At 38.5% G+C, this 23,896-nt stretch overlaps 1 long non-coding RNA gene across 1 annotated transcript; it reads right to left on the bottom strand.

The window, feature by feature from the left end:
* Positions 1-5,903: 5,903 nt before the first annotated feature.
* On the bottom strand, positions 5,904-21,954 carry LOC105004396. Its single transcript, XR_827213.1, has 3 exons — positions 21,930-21,954; positions 6,899-6,969; positions 5,904-5,971 (listed from the first exon to the last, which is right to left on the bottom strand). It is a non-coding gene; the product is annotated as an uncharacterized LOC105004396 (long non-coding RNA).
* Positions 21,955-23,896: the final 1,942 nt, after the last annotated feature.

Raw genomic sequence — 23,896 nt, 5'->3', positions numbered from 1 at the left:
AGAGGGAAGCTACCCCAGGTAAGTTTACTCTGCTTTACACTATTTTCTTTCATCCTGCAAACTTCTCCAGGCTATTCAACTTATTCAACAAGTGAACTCTAAAAGTGCTCAATTGAGAGACTTCATCCACAGCCAACTAATCCTTTTATTCCAGAGTATGAACTATCATCAAAAAACCTGGGGCACAGACTAACTCAAGGTCAAGTAAGTTTTAATTTGTCACTGTTGATCAATCACAGGCACTTCCATCTCTTTTTATTAATAATACTTCTTTAAAGACAGTGAAACCTTCTATCTCATTTGTGACATGTTGGGAAGTAGAACCACTGTCATACACTCACATCTGCCTTTGGTTCAGGTGGAGAAAGTGATAACATATGGACTTCCTAGCTGCTATCCTGCACTCCAGTTCAGTCGCTCAGTCGTGTCCGACTCTTTGCAACCCCATGGACCTCAGCATGCCAGGCTTGCCTGTCCATCACCAACTCCCAGAGCTTGCTCAAACTCATGTCCATTGAGTTGGTAATGCCATCCAACCATCTCATCCTCTGTCGTCTCCTTCTCCTCCTGCCCTCAATCTTTCCCAACATCAGGGTCTTTTCAAATGAGTCAGCAGTTCACATCAGGTGGCCAAAGCATTGGAGTGTCAGCTTCAGCATCAGTCCTTCCAATGAACACCCAGGACTGATCTCCTTTAGGATGGACTGGTTGGATCTCCTTGCAGTCCAAGGGACTCTTAAGAGTCTTCTCCAACACCACAGTTCAAAAGCATCAATTCTTCGGCTCTCAACTTTCTTTGTAATCCAAGTCTCACATCCATACATGACCACTGGAAAAACCCCAGCCTTGACTAGATGGACCTTTATCCTGCACTGCGGGTCCATTAAGTTTTGACTGTTTACAATGATGAGCCTAATAAATCCACAGACAGCTCTTCTCTGGATTCTGTCCCAAAGTCTCCCTTATAAGAAAGAATGTAATGAATGGAGTCTAAAAGTTAAAAATAATAATAGTGACAATAAAGCTTTGGCTATAAACACTTTATTCTTCCTTTTCAAATAAAAACAAATGACATATTACTTGCAAAATTCTGGATTAGATACCAAAATTCTCAGAGACATTGAAGCTCACTGTATTCAGAGGTATTTGTTGTTATTTTTGTCTAGTCACTCAGTCGTCTCCAACTCTTTGAGACCCCGTGGACTGTAGCCTGCCAGGCTCCTCTGTCCATGGAATTTCCCAAGCAAGAATACTGGAGTGGGTTTTCAGTATACCACAGGGATTGAACCCATGTCTCCTGCATTGCAGGTGGACTCTACCACCAAGCCACCAGGGAGCCTGTATTCAGGGGGATAGTCTTGGTCATTATTTAAAACACTCATTCACATAAGGATAACATACTCTGTCTATCTTTGACATTTTAAAATGTTCCACTTAATTTTACTTGATTAAAATTGTCATTTTTTTTCAGCCTTGCTCAGCTTTACATAGTTGATCTTGCCACATAAGGCTGTGAGTCCAAATAACTGAGAGGAGGAGAAAATTTTCAATCCAAAACAATTACATGAAACTTTCTTCTGATAGATAATTTTTAAAGTAAAATGTACTTAACAAAATGTCTATTTCTAATATACTTGCTTTTAGGCAAATTTCATAGAGAACTGGACCTTCAAATTTGGCAGGTACAGTATTTTAATAGTCTAATCATGAAAGAAAGCTTATGTGTTAGATAAAAATATTCTCAACTGACATTAGAAGACTTGGACTTTTATATGTATGTGTATATAAGACTGTGTGTGTGTGTGGCGGGGGGGGATTCTCCAGCACTTACTGAATGAACTTTAATATATATATGTTTCTTTCCCAAATGGTGAAATCTGTGCTTAGTCACACCTCTAACTTACAGGTCTATTCATTAATTCATTTGGCAAATATTTACAGAATTATCCATTCTAAGCCAACTACTTGGATATTGATTGGGATTGAATAGAAATTCATTCATTCATTCAACAAATTCTATGAGCTTGGCTCCATGCTACATGCTAGAAACAGAAGGGTGAGTAAGATAAGATAGAGTCTGGGGAGAGTCATGCACAAATAATCACAGTGATGAACCCAAGAAATGAAAAAAAGTCTAAGCAACCAAAACCAAGACAATTAGGGATTGGACCAGGGCATTAAGTTAGTTGGTGAACCAGCCCGCTGCGCATACCTCCCAATCCTGTACAGAGGTAACAAAATTGATAATGTTTCCCACAGAGTTCCAGGTACTGGCCGTGTGCCCATTTCACCCCTCAGATGATGATTCCATTTTACTCTGACAATGTCTCAAAACTATTCTGAAAGAGAAATCTTCAGAGGCCATGCAGAGCCTCAAGGCTTTAACCTTTCTGTTCCTACCCTCCTCCCCTGCCCCCCAAACCTGGAGGCACCTTAATTTTTAACCCTGGTATGGATGTGAGAGTTGGACTGTGAAGAAGGCTGAGCACCGAAGAATTGATGCTTTTGAACTGTGGTGTTGGAGAAGCCTCTTGAGAGTCCCTTGGACTGCAAGGAAATCCAACCAGTCCATTCTGAAGGAGATCAGCCCTGGGATTTCTTTGGAAGGAATGATGCTAAAGCTGAAACTGCAGTACTTTGGCCACCTCATGCGAAGAGCTGACTCACTGGAAAAGACTCTGATACTGGGAGGGTTTGGGGGCAGGAGAAGAAGGGGACGACAGAGGATGAGATGGCTGGATGGCATCACTGACTCAATGGACGTGAGTCTGAGTGAACTCCGGGAGTTGGTGATGGACAGGGAGACCTAGCGTGCTGCGATTCATGGGGTCGCAAGGAGTCAGACACAACTGAGTGACTGAACTGAACTGAACTGAAGGTCCCTGACCAGGTGACATGTGAGTAGTTAACGTCCTAGGGAACTATCACCAGATCACTGGTTTCCAAGCCTGGTGGAATACCAAAATCACCTGGGGGTGGGGGATGGGGTAGTGCTTAAAAACAAGCATTTCCTAGAAACGCACAATCTAGCACAGAGATGATTAAAATATTGTCCCCAGTCCAGCAGTATCAGGACCATCTAAGAACTTACCAGAAATGCAGAACCTTGTCATTCAAAAAGGTACATGCACCCCTATGTTCACAGCAGCACTACTGACCATAGCTAAGACACGGAACAGCCTAAATGTACACTGAGGGATAAGGAAGATGAGGCACACAAACAGAACGGAATACTATCCAGCACCACAAAGAACGTGTTAATGCCATTTGCAGCAACATGGACAGACATAGAGATTATCATACGAAGTGAAGTAAGGAAGGAAGAGAGAGACAAATACACAATATCACTTATGCATGAAATCTGAAATATGACACAAATGAATCTACCTTTGAGACAGAAACAGAATCACGGGCATAGAAACAGACTAGTCATTGCCAAGGCGGAGGGGGTTAGGAGAGGGATGGAGTGTGAGGTTGGGGCCAGCAGATATAAGGCCTTATATAAAGATGGATAAACAAGGTCCTACTGCACAACACAGAGATCTATATTCAATATCCTATAATAAACCATAATGGAAAAGAATATCTTTAAAAATGTGTGTGTATAACAATCACTTTGCTGTACAACAGTAGTTAACACAACATTGTGAAGCAACCATCCTTCAATTAGGAGAAAGAAACATCCAAGAGAAGGAATCTTGGGCCACACCCCAGATGCACTGGATCAGAAGATCTGTGGGTGCAGCCTAGTGATCTGTGCTCTAATAAGCACTCTAAATGCTTCTGAGGTACTAACCATTTGATCTTGAATTTATGGGGTAGGCGCTAGGAATTATTTTTTTAGCACCTCAGGTAACTTCGAAGACAAATGAGTTTGGGAACCAAAAGGAGAGTACTCCTCATGGCTCCAAACACTATTTGGAATGCCTCAGAAAGGTGAGATAAACAATGCACAAAACAAAACAATGGAAAAAGCCTTGGAGAAGGAGAGAAATCTGCCAGAGAATTCACAAACTGAAGGGTATTGCTATCAATAGTAACACATTCAAAAGTTACACTATAAGATGTTTTTAAGAACACATTTATTTCACAAATTGAGCCTATTTTGACACCTACAAACCTAATCTTTTAAAGTTATCTATTCTAAAGCCATGATTTTTAAAATAAAACAATTTAAAGAATACATGCCTGAAATAGTTAAAAAAAAGGTTCTGTTAAATAAATGTCCTGATAAAAAGAGAGCTTTTTATCTCAGATAAATGTGTGGCATTTTATTCTATTTACATTTAACACTAGCTTAAAGTATTACTGTATTTTAAATGTTTATAATATGAGTATATCTCTGTTAATTAAGCTTATCTGTGCTTTACATTGTTTAATAACTGAAAATTAATAGGAAGGAGGTAAGAGCTAGAAAGACCATCACACTCTTGATTATAGACTGCATATAGTACAGGTGAAAACAAAACCTTTAATGGTTATGACTTTTTACTGCTTGTTGACTGCAAATAGATATCCCGCAGAAGCATGCTAATAAGCTACACTGTGGAACCCAACAGACGCTTGCTAAATCCCAGGTCTGTGGAGCCCTGTGTTAAGAACATGGTCCCTCCGAGTCTTTTACGAGTTTCATGCCTTGTGTCTGGACTGTGTCAAGTGCTTTTCATGCATAATTCTCCACTCCCACCCCTACACACACACACACACAAATCCACTGTGGAAAAAAAAAATCCACTGTGAGTGCTGGATCATTAGAATCCCTACCTCAGGTAAGAGAACTGAATGTTAAAGAGGCCAAGCCACTTGGCTGCCTCAGCTGACCCTAGGCAGACTTTATCCAGCCCACGTCTCTTCCCCTCCTTGGAGCCTAACACAGAACTAGGAACACAACAGGTACCAGGAATGCTCGGCAAATGCAGGGCTGTTTTGTTCGCTGTGCACATGGCTTTCTGGCTGGCCTGGCTTAAGACTTAAAGAGTCCCAGAGTACTGAAAAGATGACATATTTCTAGTTTTAAAACTATACTCAACTATAAACTAAGCCTACGAAAGTCCAACAAGATTTTTATTTTTCTCATGACTACTACTCTGAGGCTTTGTTAAAAGATCAAATGTAAAAAAATCTTTAAAATAAATGTTTATTGTTTTGGCTTCACTTGGTACACTAAAAACATGCATACAACATGATCCAGGGCTGGCCTATTTCAACCTGATTCACTGAAGAGAGTGTTAGACTTTTCTCCACATTTTTCCAACTCAGGGCTTCTCAGAAGTACGGCTGGGAAAGGGAAAAGGAAGTCTGTCTTTCTGTCGATCTTGGCTTTAATACATCCTTGACTAAGCTTCCACATATCACTAAAAATCTGCTAGAGCCTTGTCTCCTAAGTGTGAATATTCTAAAACCAATCCAGGTTTAACTATCTTAGTCAAAAAGATCTTGGGAGTCTCAGCACCACGACATTTGCTTAAGCATGGGAGCAAGCACTGTCCGTGTGTGTGTGTGTGTCTGTGTGTATCTGTATGTGCGTGTGAGTGTGAACTCCAGCTGGCACTGGTGCAAGATACAACTCCAAAGTTGTGAGCATAAAGCAGGCGACTACCATCATCAAGATATGCCAAGAAAAGAAATCAGGCTTTGACAATAAACTGAATGCACAAGCCTGTCTGGTTTGGTTTTCTTGGGAAAACACAAAGTCCTCACCGCAGCTTAGCACTCACTGATGTGGAGTCTATCAGTGCTTTGCCTGACCAACTCGCCTTCTAACACACCAGTTCCTAAATGTTATACACACCCTGGTGCTCCATCATGAACTCCTCACCTTGTTCTGAAGTTTCCACGGGAGACGTCTTTTGTGACAAGGGTGGGGAAAATGTAGTGAAGAGTTAAAAGTGAATCTCTTACCTCTTTGAACTGTTTTCTTCGCACTTTGTATACACAGATACACTTTTGATGTGTTAACTAGAAAATCTGACTAGAAAAGAACAAAGCAGCTGTCACTAGGAGGAAGACACTGACAAAAAAAAAACTACACAGCCCTTTATTGAAGAACTGTCAAGCCCATCCCACACTGCTGGGGTTGTCTGTGGCACTTATCAAAGACCTAGATCTGATGCAGGAAATTAAAAATAATAATAATAATAAATCTGTCCACTGGACATGTATTAAAGGAGTCTAAAATTATATTACATTTAAAATAACAAAAACTGATATTTTAACAATTCAGACACAATGTTGTTTTTATTAAATATATTTATATAGATATATACTTGTATATACATGTACATGCTTCTAACCACAAAAATACACAAGTATGCATAGAGAATTACAGTACACATGTAAGGAACAGGTCTATATAAAAATTAAGAGCACATATATATTTTTCTCACTATGAAGGAATTCTTAATGAGTGTAAATGCTTTTTCTCAATGTTATTTTCATTTGAATATCATATAAAAAATTGAATCTTTTCAATATCTGAAAAGATTAGAACTTAAACAAGGTCCTTAAAGGCAAATTGATGTCTTCATGTTGTTCTACTGACTTACAATTATTTTACTGAGCATCATTCCTGGCTTTAAATAATATACAGGCTTTGCCTGACTCCAGGTCTTTACATATTGATTATAAGTTTGGGCTCAATTCTAACTACAGTATTGCATGGAATTTAATAACCTTTTTCTAAGTAAATATACTGTATGTAATTAGCGTTTTGTTTTTTTTTTAACAAAATCCCAATAGCATGGACATGAGGTAAAAAGAAATCCATTAAGGAGTGCACAAGAAAAAAACTGCTCAACATAGAAACTATACATGTATTCAAATGAATGTAGCTTCTTATATTTTCAGATCACAGTGACAGATTTTGATAGAGCTTCAGGCTTCAGCCTTCAAATCTTACCTCTATATCACTGAACAGTTGCATGACCATAGGCAGGTTATTTAACTTCACTGAGTTCAGCTTCTTCCCACCTATAAAAAAAAAAAACCATTTACCTAACTAGGGTTGTTCAGATTTTTAAATGGCAGGGAGATGTTCTCATGGTTAAATAAGTTGAGAAGATGCAATACCAAACAATTCATTCTGCATTGAACAATGGTAAATAGACGGCAGAAAAGAATGCAGACCTTCCCAGAGCCTTCGATAGGTTCAGGTATCTTTTTAATCTCAGGTACAACTCAATGTTTAGAATGCCACAGAATTATTTAAACTGGAACATTTTTATGATGAGTATTTCTAGAGACTAGCATTTCCCAAAATACAGTTTGCAGCATGGTGGTTCTAAGGGGCATCTTAGGTCAAGAGAAACCCTTTTACGGCACACTTCAACTTGTGTATGTAAACCATGTCGCAAGAACTGGGAAACTCTTTGCTAACTCTGGTCACTGTTGCTTCAGTTGCAAAATGATTTCCATGGCCTGAAATGACAAGTTTACTTTTCCTATAGCCATGAAGAAGAAACTCTCTGGAGGATAAATTATTAAGTAAATACATTGTCCAGAATTGTTTTTAAACTAAGATTAGAGACTCCCCAGGGTGGGATTATGGGTGCAAAATAGGTGAAAGGGATTAAGAGGTGCAAAACTCCAGTTGTAAAACAAATAAGTCGCAGAAATATAATATGCAGCGTAACAAATACGGTCAGTAATATGGGGACACGTGGTTACTAGACTCATTGCGGTGATCATTTCATAATGTACATAAACATCAAAGCATTATGCAGTACACTTCACACTAACAAAATAATGCATGCCACCTATATTTCAACTGAAAAAAGAATTTGAGATGTTGTTGCAAGTGGTTTATATGCATTTATGTATCCAAACATTTATCAAGTTGGACTACAGACCAAGCAGGTATCTAAATTTAGGATAAGCACTGGGTAAGATGGCCAGTGAGATGAGTTTTACTATATTTCCCCCAAAAAAATAAAATAAAAGGAATATTTTCAGGCAGGTGTAGCTGAAGTCCATGATTTCTTGTTTACTTTTGATTCTCAAAAGCTAAAGTATTGCATTGAACAGGGCTTTATCAATCTAATTTAACTTTTCGATCCTTTGAAGACAGAAAGAATTGATGATTAATTTCTCTCCTTTTTGAAAATTCTGTCCTCTGAAAATTCCAACATTTTCAAAGGATCTGATAAATAATACCAAGTTCACTGGCATTTCAAACAGACAAGACACATCTATTTTAAACCATTATGAATGTCATATTTCCATTCAAACTTGAGAAGATCACATTTTCAGCTACCAACCAACTATGGAAAAATCTTTCAGACAACAATAACCTCTTAATTGAAGATTTCTCTTAAAATTATTTTTATAGAATAATGTGGGAGTTCTCCTTCTGAAAAACAAAATTACTTTTAATGAAGCGGTTCAAAATCAGGGCAGAGAAAGAGCAAAGAGTTTCCTTGAGGTTCTGGTGACAGTTTACATAAAAAGATGTTTTATTTTCTCTTTGCAGGGTGTACACCATCATTTTGTCTTATTATTCCTGACATTCAGTTCATCATATTAGCATCTTTGTGGGAAACAAGAAAGCAATTAAGGTTTTAGCTCTTTATTCTTTGGGAGACAGATTTGCTTTCCCTCAAAACTCTTAATGATGAGGCAGACCTGGTCAAACACCAAATGCAAGGATTTTTAATGCAATAAAGATGGAGCTTTAATAATTTTCAATTACAGTTATTCTGCAATAATGTTAGCAAATCTCATCTAAAAAGTAAATTATTCATTGAATAGGAAATGGGAAAGTCTTAGGATTGTGTGACTTTCCCATTTAAAGTTTCACTAAGATTCTCCTTGATAAAGTCCTTTTAAAAGATTACATATTTTATACTTTGTTTCTATCCTTTTTCTTCTTTCATGATGCTGTTTCTACTTTTTAATATACTTTTCTAACAAAACACAGTAGTTATAGAGCAGCCATTCAGAGAGATCTATTCAGAACGAGTCCTCATTCACTTGCTGCCAGAAATACTGATAATATGATATTTTTTATTTAGTTTTAAGAATACATTTTTCATTTTAAGCAAATGAAACCTAGAACCAAATTTTAAAAAAAATGTCATTGATTTTCATTAGAAAATTGGTAGTAAAAAGTCTTTCATGTTACCTTTGCATTAGCAAATCTTACTTTTCACATCAATAAATACATCATTTATTGGAAATTACATAGAATACAGCAAAACTATAGAAAATAATTTAAGTCAAAACAAATATTTTTAAAAAGGCAACAGTTTTCTTTAAAAAAAAAAAAAAAGCAATGCCTTTCTCATTGAACCTGAAAATATTTAACTTAGTCACTTTCTATATTCCCTTAGCAATAATTTCCAATATTTGTGCTCAGATAAATGTTAGATTCTTTACAATCTACCTCCTCACTCTTTCTCTAGACAGGAATTTAGTTACATTTGTTTAATCTTCATGTCTTAAAACTGAAGGGAGAGTCACACATTTAACTTGGTGACTAGCTTTGTACAATACTCTTTCAACGAAAACTCGTGACTGCAACACTTTGTGTTCAGAATTCTAGAACATATTATAATACAAACTTTCAGAATATTTATGGGAAGTGTTCTTGAGTTCAGTTAACACAGAAATCTGAACTTTTCCTCCAACAGATATCACCAATTTATCTCACAAACCAAAGCCAACATGTTTGGGATGGCAATGTTGTGGAAACTGTGAAGGCACATGTCAAATTCAGTGTTTTCTGACAATTATTTTAAGTTCCTGGGTCTTTTGTTTGTTTCAGATCGTGTTTAAGGAAAGAAATTGTTTCTCCACTGTAATAGGAAACTAGATTAGGGCAAGAGTAAGTGAATTAATGCCAGTATCTGTGAACCCTGTTTCAGCTGGGATAAGAAATACCTTCTAACAGCCACATCTATTACCTTCAATCATGCCACTTTATAAAATGCTTCAGGTTTATTTCAACGACAGATACTTTAATGACAAAATAAACAGAATCCACATTTTTTCTTAAGGAGCATCTTTCAGCACTGCCTCTCTAGATAAGATATTGATGCCTAACTCTTCATGAATTTAATTTAATTTACATAATTAAGTATGTATCAATGCATGAATATTAGAGGAACAATCTTTTTCATGAAATTATTCAAGAAGAATCGTTGTAGTATTAACTTTTATTTAGAAAACCATTTTGAAAAGCCCTTCACTGCTGGAATTTAGGTAGAACTAATATAGCAATATAGCTATTATGGGCTTCCCCAGCTGCACTAGTGGTAAAGAACCCACCTGCCAGTGAAGAGATGTTAAGAGACGCAGGTTCAATCCTTGACTCAGGAAGATCCCCTGGAGGAGGAAATGACAACCCACTCCATTATTCTTGCCTGGGAAATCCCATGGACAGAGGAGGCCTGGTGGGCTACAGTCCATTGGGTCGCTGAGTCAGACATGATTTAAGCCACTTAGCACGCACAATGTAGCAATTACATGCATGGTTCTTCAGGTCTAAGAGACATAGGTTCAAATTCATGCTTGATCAATTACCAAAAAGCTTTAACTTCACATTTCTAGACTTCTATTTCTTTTTCTTGCAAGTGGAGATGGCAATAGTAGCTATCTCATGAATTCTGAGCTGTCTAAGGCAATAAACATATCTGAAACTCTCAGACCAGCATCTGGCACAGAGCAAGCCCTTAAGAAACAGGAGCTAATGACTAGCAAATTGTTGTAACGAATAATCAGAAGTAAAAAGGCATCTTCTCCAATCTTGTCAAAGTTGACCTGCATCAACAGAAATTATGGTCTCATGTGAAATTCAGTCTCTTTCAAATCCAGCACTGTATATTTGATTCCATAATTCTTTATGATTTGCACGGTTCTGTTCTTCATTGCTCTCTCTCTCCCTATCTCTCAGTTCAGTTGCTAGTCGTGTCCAACTCTTTGAAACCCCGTGAATTGCAGCACGCCAGGCCTCCCTGTCCATCACCAACTCCTGGAGTTCACTCAAACTCATGTCCATCAAATCGGTGATGCCATCCAGCCATCTCATCCTCTGTCGTACCCTTCTCCTCCTGCCCCCAATCCCTCCCAGCATCAGAGTCTTTTCCAATGAGTCAACTCTTTACATCAGGTGGCCACAGTATTGAAGTTTCAGCTTTAGCATCAGTCCTTTCAAAGAACACCCAGGGCTGATCTCCTTCAGAATGGACTGGTTGGATCTCCTTACAGTCCAAGGGACTCTCAAGAGTCTTCTCCAACACCACAGTTCAAAAGCATCAATTCTTCAGCACTTGGCTTTCTTTATAGTCCAACTCTCACATCCATACATGACCACTGGAAAAACCATAGCCTTGACTAGATGGACCTTTGTGGACAAAGTAATGTCTCTACTTTTGAATATGCTGTCTAGGTTGGTCATAACTTTCCCTCCAAGGAGTAAGCGTCTTTTAATTTCATGGCTGCAATGACCATCTGCAGTGATTTTGGAGCCCCAAAAAATAAAGTCTGACACTGTTTCCACTGTTTCCCCATCTATTTCCCATGAAGTGGTGGGATCAGATGCTATGATCTTCGTTTTCTGAATGTTGAGCTTTAAGTCAACTTTTTCACTCTCTTCTTTCACTTTCATCAAGAGGCTTTTTAGTTCCTCTTCACTTTCTACCATAAGGGTGCTGTCATCTGCGTATCTGAGGTTACTGATATTTCTCCATGCAATCTTGATTCCAGCTTGTGCTTCTTCCAGCCCAGCATTTCTCATGATGTACACTGCATAGAAGTTAAATAAGCAGGGTGACAATATACAGCTTTGACATACTCCCTTTCCTATTTGGAACCAGTGTGTTGTTCTATGTCCAGTTCTAACTGTTGCTTCCTGACCTGCATATAGGTTTCTCAAGAGGTAGGTCAGGTGGTTGGTATTCCCATCTCTTTCAGAATTTTCCACAATTTATTGTGATCCACACAGTCAAAGGCTTTGGCATAGTCAATAAAGCAGAAATAGATGTTTTTCTAGAACTCTCTTGCTTTTTCCATGATCCAGTGGACATTGGCAATTTAAAACCAGTTTGAACATCTGAAAGTTCACGGTTCACATATTGCTGAAGCCTGGCTTGGAGAATTTTGAGCATTACTTTACTAGCGTGTGAGATGAGTGCAATTGTGTGGTAGTTTGAGCATTCTTTGGCATAGCCTTTCTTTGGGATTGGAATGAAAACTGACCTTTTCTAGTCCTGTGGCCACTGCTGATGTCTGGGGAGGCCTTACAAATAGCTGTGAAAAGAAGAGAAGTGAAAAGCAAAGGAGAAAAGGAAAGATATAACATCTGAATGCAGAGTTCCAAAGAATAGCAAGGAGAGATAAGAAAGCCTTCCTCAGTGATCAGTGCAAATAAATAGAGGAAAACAACAGAATGGGGAAGACTAGAGATCTCCTCAAGAAAATTAGAGATACCAAGGGAACTTTTCATGCAAAGATGGGCTCAATAAAGGACAGAAATGGTATGGACCTAACAGAAGCAGAAGATATTAAGAAGAGGTGGCAAGAATACACAGAAGAACTGTACAAAAAAGATCTTCATGACCAAGATAATCACGATGGTGTGATCCCTGACCTAGAGCCAGACATCCTGGAATGTGAAGTCAAGTGGGCCTTAGAAAGCATCACTATGAACAAAGCTAGTGGAGGTGATGGAATTCCAGTTGAGCTATTTCAAATCCTGAAAGATGATACTGTGAAAGTGCTGCACTCAACATGCCAGCAAATTTGGAAAACTCCCTATCTCTAGAGAAATATTAACATAAGTTTCATTGATATGACAAGATTATCATTTGTGACTATGAAAGTGTTCAGCAAAAACATGAAAATAAAGCACTACCTGCCAGCATTAAAAGGAAGAATCTCCTAAAGTAAGCCTACTTTTAAACCAAATTTGAATATTTAGTTAAAATCTCCACTTGTATAATTAACATCTTTACATATAGTGATACTTTGAACTCCATATTTTACTTGAATCACTATTTAAATTCTTTATTGCAGAGATCACTGTTCATCATTTCTACTTGGCTTTGTCAAAGATATTGTCTTAAAAATCTTTTCCCAATGTCTTGATTTCTAAAAAAAAAATTCTTCTTTTCCCTGACTTCATTTTTTGGCTAAGAGGTATGAATGAGAAAAACACTAAACAGAGGCACCCATGAGCACTGAAATGTATTTGTGGGCATTTTGTGAAACTAAATGACTTCTACCCACTTTAGCTTAAATGAGTGCCTTGACAAATACTCTAAATACAAAAGTTACTAAAAATGCCTTTGATTCATGTTTTTTGATGCCCATCTGCATAAACAACTTATGTTTGACTACTTCCCTTTCAATTTTTATTTATATTTTTCTGTATTTACAAAGAGGTTTAGTTGGAGAAAGAAGATTACCCAATATTGTCTACCTGAGGTCAAAAGGAACATCCAGCTATGAAAAAAGGATCTAGATGTCCCATCAATTCCTCTTGAGAGTCCAATAAGTTGAGAAACACAGGGTAACCTACTCATTGTAACACTCAACAAAACATAAGGTAAGATCTGGTTTTAAACATTCCCATCAGGAACATACACAACTAGACCAGCACACGTCAGAGATTTAGATTCATGGAGTTCACAGGCTACTCAAGGTTCAATTCTTCTTCCCACAATCTCCTATGGTGGGTATAAAACTGAGATGAATGAATCTGTGCCTCCAATTTGATCTACCTGTTGATTCCAACCTCATCAGGGAGCCCTGTTGTCTCAGTCAGCTCAGGCTGCTAAAATAAAATACCCCAGACAAAGTTGCTAAAACAACAGACACTTATTTTTCACAGCTCTGGAGGATGGGGGTCCAAGATCAAGATGCTGACAGATTCAGGCCCTGGTGAAGATTCTCTTCCTGGCTTCCAACCAGGGGTTCACAGGGCAAAGAAAGAGAAGCTCTGATCTCTCTTCCTCTTCTTCTAAGGATACAAATCCCATCATGGGAATTCCCCCTTCATGACTTCATCTGAACACAATTATCTCCCAAAGACCCCCATCTTCAAATATCATACTAGGAGTTAGAGATTCAACATATGAATGGGGTCGGGGTGGGGCAAACATTCAGTCTATAATAATGTGTCAGAGTACCACATCTCACTTCCAAAACACATAGCAGGAGATAAACTCATATATATCATTTTTCATTTATGAGTGTGCTAGATCAAATCCCTTGGGCCAGCTCTTCCTACATTAGTTGAATCAGTGGTCAAGTAAAATATAAATAATAATGTCTGGAGATAAAAACTTAGTGAGACTTGATAACCTGCTTTTTCAGTTCATCTAATTTTGCCTCTGTATATATATTGATTTTGGTAATTGTAAATTTGGCTTGTGTGCAGTTACATGAATATAACCTGGCCTATTATTTACTCTAGCTTTTAAGAATTATGTACATGATCAAAATATCAGCAGCCTAATAGCATGGGGAAGTTGATTTAGTGAAAACAAGAGAGTTATGTCATAACATAATCACAGATAATTAAAGTCTTCATGCCTTTTAAATTTCTGTTTTATCATTATGGTGCAGTAAAACTTCCTAATTAAAAGAACTCTACCATATGCTGTTATATGTGTCCATTTTGTTCGGAAAGGAGATGTATATGTCCCTTCATATGCTTTACTCTAAGCCATCTGTGAAAACTAATCCTGTGGCAAACACCAACCAGCAGTTCTTCAATTTGATATCATAAAACATTAAAATACTTGGAATCCTACATCCAGCCATGTTCAATTGCTATTATTTCTTGTTCATAGAAGGCACCCCAGAGTATGGGTGTGTGTGAGTTTTGGCAACCCTTATTGTGAAAATGGAGTTTTAGTGACTTTCTTAAGATCCTCAAAGATTAAAAAGAGATCAAGTCCAACTGTGTTTGTATTCAACACCTTTCTTTTGAAAGAGTATATAACTGGAATTTTTTAAACCAACATAAATATCAGACCATCAACTGGCAAATTGATTCATTTACATGAACTGTGGTTATTAAAATATTTGTCCTTCTTTCTCCCATTATAGTTTGCAAATTGTAAATATTTACCATGATTTCTTTTTGTCCCTCCCAAATAAAGAAAATTATTTGTTAAATTTTTACCATGCTATCTTAAAGCATGGAAAATTTTAAGATATAGCCAACAATACTTAAATTCTACTCATTTTTTTTTCTGTTGTGGAATATGGCAGCTTGATGCTGTTTTACACTCTCTATCATATTAGTCTTTACCCTCAAATCAATATCCATTTAGGTAACTCCCACCATTTCCCACATCTTGGTTCACCATTGCTCCTTCTGTTCCACTATTTCCTTCCTCCTGAGGTTCCATTTCCTCTTCCTGAGCCCATCTTTTGGTTACTATTTGGCAAGCTTCTATGAGGGAAACATGCTTTATATTACCACTTTTACTCCTGCGTAGCATATGACCTGGATTCATAACTGTAATTTGATAATTATTTCCCTCAGGACTTTGCAGGTATTTTAGTGGTTGGGGTTTTTTTTGTTTTTTTTTTTTTTGACACTTGTTACTACTGCTGAGAATTTGACTCTGAGTGAATGCACTGCTCCTTTGTAAGTAATCTATCTTTTCTCTCTACCTCTTTATAAGGCTTTCACTTTATCTGTGGCATTTCACAATTTATTTGTTTCTAGGTGTTGATTTGCTTTTATTTACCTTGCTTAGGATTCACTGTAACTCTTCAATCAGGAGATCCATGTCTTTCATTTATACTTAAAATTATCAACCAAATATAATATAGTTTACCTCCCAATCACTATATTATTTCCCTCTAGAAAATCCAGTAAATTTCTTGGACTGTCTCATTTTCTCTGCCATATATTTTAATGTTTCTACCTTATTTTACAATTTTTTAATCCATCAGGATAGCAACTGCTATAATGTCTCTAAGTCCCTCTTCTCTCTCTCCCTACCATTCACCTCCCATATATCTAATCTGCTTTTTCACTTACTCACTGAGGTCTATTATAGGACTGTATTCCTCTTTTATGTAACTCCTGATTTTAAAATCAAAATTGCCTATTATTAAATTTATACAGTCCCTCCTCATTCATGAAGTCTTTAATCAACTTAAACTTACTTGTATAAAACCTTCTTATACCTCAGATTCATTTCAGTGTCAATCCTTCTGTTTGTAGAATCAGTTTATTCTATTAATAGTTCATTTCCTTGCATGATTTGTCTTTTTCCTTTTTTTTTTTTTTTTTTTTTTTTTTTTTTTTTTTACTGCAAACAGAGCTCCAGCTAAGATTATTTTTCCATGGGAGTTCTATGCACTATGTATCATAATAACAACTCCATGGTATAGTTTTGGGGTTTTGGCAGGTGGGGAGCCTAAACTAAGTTCCCCCATCAATGTTAAGAATCCAGCCTCTTGTCATTAAAGATTATATACAAACTGCTATCCTGCTAACTACACTGGATAGAGTTGCCTCTATAAATCCCTGGAACCTAGATATTTCCCCCATCTTTCTTTTTAATTCAGCTATAAAATGTTTTATCATTAATGTTATCCAGCCTATCCATATGTTCTCATGTGAGGTCAGAAAAACTCCTTCATTAACTCTGTTCCTTGTATTATAAGACCAAGAAGTCCACACACCACAGTGTTATATAAAGATCTCAGATCAATAGCACAGTGCTTAGTGATTCATCAGTGAGGTTAAACTAAAAGACATGACTTTGATCAAATGAGGAGTAGAGGTCCCCAGGAAAGCCAAGGACATTATGAGCAAATGGCTTCAGAGGGTCTTAAACTTGATCAAAGAAGGTTTCTTCCTATTTACTAATTTCTTATGCTCTGGTAGAGGTGTCCCGCCAGACCCAAGGACATCCTTCCAACTCTACAGATAGGTGGCATTTCTTCAGGAAATGCCAGAAAACAATAATTTCCTCTTTCTCTGGGAACTGCCTTTCACCACCTCTTTCCTATCTCCACAAGAACAAGTCCTCAACAGCCTTGTTTCCACTGATCCAAGCTGGGCCAAAAAGATACTCTCTATGGTAAAATTAGAACTGAAATGGAATGAAGCTAAGTTAGTCTTTACGTGTGGCTGAATGTACAGTACCTAAACCTGGGAGGTATAAGGTGGCTGGATTCCATACTATGCCAAGAGAAGACACAGCAGTTCTATAAGAGAAATGGGAACGAACAACTGAGAATTCAGAGGGATTAATATGCTTCTTAAATTTCGTGTGTGTGTGTGTGTGTGTGTGTATTTGAGAAAGAGCTCTTAGAATAGTCTATCACAACCAGCATGGGTAAACATCAAAATGTAAAAAATTAGAGATAAACACATTTAAATCTAAAATGATACTTCTGATTGATTTTAGACTATTGTTAATTACTGGTATGAAGGATAAATACAATTGTTTCTAAAATATTTTAAAAGACTTTAAATTACATACTGTAGAGTAAAATTATGATCGAATGAAACTGATGATCCACCAAGATGCCCCAGGTTTATTTTGTCCTTCTCATTTTACCAACATACTGTAGGATGCCATCAACTTAAGAGGCATAAATCCAAATAATTCCCAACTAAACTTCACATCTCTGGATTCTCCCTTCACTACGGTTTATGAGACAGAGTCACCCCTCAAAAGGTAGTGCATAGGATCCTTCTTTCCATCCATCATATCCTGTTGATTCCTAGGACAAATCCCTTCCTTTCATAATCTCTTTATTTACAGACTATCAAAATAAATTTGAGTTGTTATTTCAAATTTGAGTTATCTCAAACTGATAATTTTTAAAAAATAAAAAAAAATATTTGAGAACAATTAGAGCATCTATTTGCCCACATACACACACATATACAAACACACACACAATAGTTCAAATGAAAAAGACTAAAGAAGTTCTGAAAGGGAAATAAGAATAAGTGGCTTGGGTTAAAAAACAGCTCCCCAGTGACTACTAAAATTCAACCCAAACATCTTTCACTGGATTTTGAGGTCATTCCATTTGTAAACCCAACTTTCGTTTCCAAGGATACTGTCAAACATAATCCCTGCATGAAATCCGCATTTCAGCCAAAATGAAACTATTCCCAGTTTATGACACATATGCTACTTTTCCTACCATCTATTTTCTCAAGCTTTCTCTCCCTATAATATATTCTCACCTCAGTCCACACTTCACAGCCTCATTTCTACATACCCAATCTCATAATTCAAGTCCTAGTTCAAATGCTACCCTCTCCATAAGGATTCTTTGGGGCTCCACCATCAGAGGAGCTTTCTTTCTTTCCCTTGAATTCAATTGACATTTAATTTGGGTCTTTATTACATCACCTTAAATAATCTCCATTTCATGCTACTTTTGATGCATATACACTGTGTCTCCCTCACTGCACTTACAATGGAGTTTAAGCTTCTTGGTGGCGGATATGTGCCTTATGCAATGTTGTGATTCCATGCAGCCCTTGAGAGGATGCACGGCACAAAACAGGATCCAACACTTAGAGAAGTTGCTCTATCTGCAGCTCGGGCTACATAAGTGAGTTGTGGATGTCACTCAGATTGTATGTACTATTTGCAATTCAATGTGAGCTCTTAGGAAAATAGCTCTTATTAGGCAGGGATTTTTGTGAATCATTAACAGGCAGCAGCAGGACTAGGGATTAATTTTAAGAATATTTCTGTTATAAAATTCAAAGGCTTTCTTAACCAAAATATGTATATCCCAGACAAGTGCACCTGTTGATCATCACAATGACCACAGCTGAATTTTAAAATTCATCCCTTAGTTAGAAAGATATGTGAAGCCTTACCACTTCAAGTGTGAGCCAGAGACCAACAGCGTGGTTCAACCCGGCAGCTTATTAGAAATGCAGAATATCAGTATACCCTTCAGACCCAGTGAATCAGATCTGCACTTTAACAAATATACACAATGGACGTTTAGAAGCTCCAGTCCAAATGTTTAAATGGATATTTATTAAATTTTAAATATTCATTTGATTCCATTTATTTGGACATATATTTATGTCTGGATATATTATGTCCATCTATTTATTAAATGGGTACATAGTTTAGTATATTTAGTAGGACTGAAAACCTGAAAGTTAATTGAATGTAATGTAAACATAAAATTAAAAAGGAATTTAAATAACATATCAAATCACTGTTTCTTACATTTTGCCTTCAGCTTTCCAAAAAGCAGCACAGAAAGATTGTTCAGGAATGGGGAACACCAGCTACCTAGTGGTAGTAAAATTCCTCTTCTCATTAAAAAATGAAGAAAAACACTGAATATGGACATGACAGGGTTGGAAGTTGAGTGGTAGCTTCCCAGGTGGGGCTCATGAAACCCAAACTGTTTGATTCAAGTCTTCAAGGGAAAGAGAAGCTTGTCTATAACCTCTGAGGGGAGATCCAGAAGACCCCTGAAAAGAGGAGAAATATGGTCTTCCTGCCACACTGACACCCTTAATTATGGCTTTTGAGCTTTTGATGTTCTGACACATAAATAGCTAAAAATTTGCTTTTTCATTTTGTGCACTTGTAAGTTGGAAATGTCATCAAGTTTCATCAAGATTGAAATGGGGTCCAATTTGCTAAAAATGCCTCATGCATAAGGAAGTTGTGTGCTCTCTTCCACATGGGAGTCAGCCTGCACAGTACATTATGCACCTCGAGCTGGAAAGATCTCGATATGCCACTCAAACACTGAGGAGGGAGCAGCCACACGTCAGGGTCTTTGTCCTTTCAGGGGGAGGGGTGCTCTTAACCCTCAAATATTCAATCCCCCAATAAAACAGTTCTGTGTACTCTCTATACAAGTACTGTGTATAAATTATGCAATACACAGACTGCTTCCTCTGATTCGTAATTTCTGAAACAAAGACCTTTGTTCTGCCATAGTGCACCCCCAAACAAAGGCAGGCAAGCCAGTGGCAAAAATAACTGCTGTTTTATATTCCTTTTACCTTTAACAAAGTATAAAAGCAATAACTTCTTTCTTAAACAGTGGGAAAGCAAAGTGACTTAGTCCAAGGAAAGACCACGTCCTTAGAATTTCACCTTATCTTTTTCACTGGGATTCCATTTCCCTTGACTCTGTCAAGAATCTCTCTGAGATTCTAGGTCTAGTAACAAACTTTGACAAGTGTTTGAGTCAGTCTCCTAGAGAAGTGTTAGTGACTCAGTCATGTCCAGTTGTTTGCAACCCGATGGACTGTAACCCATGAGGGTCCTCGGTACATGGAATTCTCCAGGCAAAAATACTGGAGTGGGTAACCATTCCCTTCTCTAGGGTATTTTCCCACTAAGGGATTGAACCCTAGCCTCCTGCACTGCAAGCAGATTCATTACCATCTTAGCCACCAGGGAAGCCCCACTCTCCTGGGCAGACAAATTTTTATTTACTTCTGCAATATTGATTCTTTTTCCTCCTGCTCTTTCTCTGAATCCACATATAATCACTATTTTATACACTCATCACGTGATTCAGGATACTGAGAACCTACAGCAAAGAGTCTGCTGCCCAGTAATTCACATTGAAAGGAACAAGATCATAAAGTTGTCAGATCATTTCCCACTGGGACCCTATATCTGAAAAACAGGAACCTGGAAAGCAGGCTTTCCAACCCACCCACAGTCAAAGATATGCACCCAAGGTGTTGGCATATGGCTTGATGTACTACCAAAATTTCTGTGAAACTCTTGTTGCATCCAAAAACTCCTTACAATTCATTTTATTTCTCAATGTATCTGTTTATTTTAAAGATTTTCTAAAAATATTTTAAGCTCCGTGCCACAAAGTATAATTGGCACTTCTTAAAGGTTCCTCATGCTTCCAAATACAGCCTGACCCAGCTCTTCCTACCATGGGATTGCTCATACCCTCGTCTCCACACTGAAAATAAAAGGTCTGAGTGATCACAATAGTTTTAAATGTTACATTTTACCCAGTGCTTTTACGTTGATCAGCATCATCAAAACATTAATAGCCAACATTAATTAAATACATACTGTATGTCAGGTATTATGGGAACTCTTTACACACACACTCTCATTTAACAGTTAAAATATTCCTATAAGCCAGCACTGTTTACTTCTCAATGTACAGATATGGAAACTGAGGCTTAGAAAAGTTAAATAACTAGTACTTAGTTCCACAGCCAATAAAATCCGGATTTTGATGATTCCTACAGTTGGTGAAATGAAATCCCTGTGCCTGACACACCATGAGGCCAAACACCACCAACATGTCAGAGTTGCGAACAGTTAAAGGTTTACTGAGGGCCCTGCAAGGAGATGGATGGCTCCTGCCTTAAAAACCCCAAACTCCCCAAAAGCTTTCAGGAAAGTCGTTTCATAGGAAAGGTGAGGGAGGGGTAAGGTAAGTTCCTGCAAAGTTCTTGCTGTGAGAGCCTTTGTTCTTGAGGTGAGTCATGGTCAGGGCACAAATGATCCCGTAAATCGCCACCAAACAAAAGTTACTCTCTGTTCTGACAAGAAAGGGCAAGGATCTCAAGGCACAACTTTTAACCTCTGAGGCCCAGGTCCTGGCTGAGAGAATGCAGATCTCAGCTAGCAGCTCCCTCAGGGCCAGTCCTCAGGCCCCGCCACTGCTGAGGGAGTCAGGCAACCAGGACCTTCCAGGCCCTCAGGTTACTCAGGCCGCCCACACAGTGGGGGCAAGTCCCACAGACCACGTTCCAAGCAGACAACTGCTGCCTCTAGGCCTCAGAGGTAAGGATGGGGGAGAGGTTCACCATGGCCTCAAGGTCTGGGCCTGGCTAGTGGGCGGACTTGGCAGGGGCTCTGGAACCCTGCAGGACACATCCCCCATCCCGTTCCCTGGGCCTTCAGCTCACGCACTGGCCAGGGGCCAGGGGAGCTAGAGAGCTAGGGAGAAGGCCAGGACCCATCTCTTACCTCACTCTCTACCTCAGGACCACAGCTGTGCTGACTGTTGACAGACTAGCCCAGTAGGTACTTTTTTAACAGTTGGTCTCTTGGGGGAGGGGCCTACTGTAGCACCAACCAGTGGCTGAGTGGGACCACTAACCTTCACTCTTTGACAGATGCTCACTTGGGGGAGGGGCCCATTACCAAGCCAACCAGTGGCAGAGTATGACCATTAATAGTCCCAAGGTAACCTTCCTGGCAACAGTACATGAACCGTGAACTTCCAGATGTTCAAGCTGAATTTAGAAGAGGCAGAAGAATCAGAGATCAAATTGCCAACATCTGTTGGATCACCAAAAAAGCTAGAGAGTTCCAGAAAAACATCTATTTCTGCTTTATTGACTATGCCAAAGCCTTTGACTGTATGGATCACAATAAACTGTGGAAAATTCTAAAAGAGATGGGAATACCAGACTACCTGACCTGCCTCTTGAGAAACCTGTATGCAGGTCAGGAAGCAACAGTTAGAACTGGACATGGAACAACAGACTGGTTCCAAATCAAGAAAGGAATATGTCAAGACTGTATATTGTCACCCTGCTTATTTAACTTATATGCAGAATACATCATGAGAAATGCTGGGCTGGATGAAGCATAAGTTGGAATCAAGATTGCCAGGAGAAATATCAATAACCTCAGATATGCAGATGACACCACTCTTATGGCAGAAAGTGAAGAAGAACTAAAGAACCTCTTGATGAAAGTGAAAGAGGAGAGTGAAAAAGTTGGCTTAAATCTCAACAGTCAGAAAACTATGATCATGGCATCCGGTCTCATCACTTCATGGCAAATAGGTGGGGAAACAGTGGAAACAGTGACAGACTATTTTGGGTGGGGGGGGGGAGGCTCCAAGATCACTGCAGATGGTGATTGCAGCCATGAAATTAAAAGAGGCTTGCTCCTTGGAAGAAAAGCTATGACCAACCTAGACAGCTTATTAAAAAGCAGAGACATTACTTTGCCAACAAAGGTCCATCTTGTCAAAGTTATGGTTTTTCCAGTAGTCGTGTGTGGATGTGAGATTTGGACTATAAAGAAAGCTGAGCACCAAAGAAGTGATGCTTTTGAACTATGGTATTGGAAAAGACTCTTAAGAGTCCCTTGGACTGCAAGGAGATCCAACCAGTCCATCCTAAAGGAAATCAGTCCTGAATATTCATTGGAAAGACTGATGCTGAAGCTGAAACTCCAATACTTTGGCCACCTGATGCAAAGAAGTGACTCATTTGAAAAGGCCCAGATGCTGGGAAAGATCAAAGGTGGGAGAAGAAGGGAACCACAGAGGACGAGATGGTTGGATGGCATCACTGACTCAATGGACATGAGTTTGAGTAAGCTCCGGGAGTTGGTGAAGGACAGGGAAGCCTGGTGTGCAGCAGTCCATGGGGTCGCAAAGAGTTGGACATGACTGAGCGACTGAACTGAACTAAACCTTCCTGGCAGTGCTGCAGTCCATGGGGTTGCAAAGAGTCAGGTGTGACTGGGTGACTGAACAACAGCAACAGCAAACCTTCACCTGGCAATGGGGCACCACAGGCCACATGCTACGGGTTATGCATGGCCACACTCTTGTTACACTATGACATACTGCCTGTTCATATTTGTTTTTCACACTACTTGCAGAGACTTTATCAGACTCGCACATTCAAAAGAGGAAACCAATACTTCCAGTTTCACATCATATACTGAATAAGCAGCAGAAGTATCAGTTCAATATCTTCTGACTTTAAGAGCTTCCATTCTACCACAGCTGCTCGTATCATTTCCAGTTTCACATTTCTAGAAATCATGACAGAAAAAAGCTTAAATGAGTCAACGGAACACGAGGAAACTTGGAGTCCTTATTTTCATGTAAATCATCTCCGAATGAAGGTCAAGACATAAAGATTCAATGACCTTAATTGTAAAAGAATTAGAAATTCCATTAGTAACTA

This window comes from Bison bison, unplaced genomic scaffold (genome assembly GCF_000754665.1).
Source record: "Bison bison bison isolate TAMUID 2011002044 unplaced genomic scaffold, Bison_UMD1.0 scf7180017864474, whole genome shotgun sequence".
NCBI classification, from domain to species: Eukaryota; Metazoa; Chordata; class Mammalia; order Artiodactyla; family Bovidae; genus Bison; species Bison bison.
The sequence above is the reverse complement of the archived record's forward strand: the minus strand, read 5'-3'. Positions and strand labels throughout refer to the sequence as shown.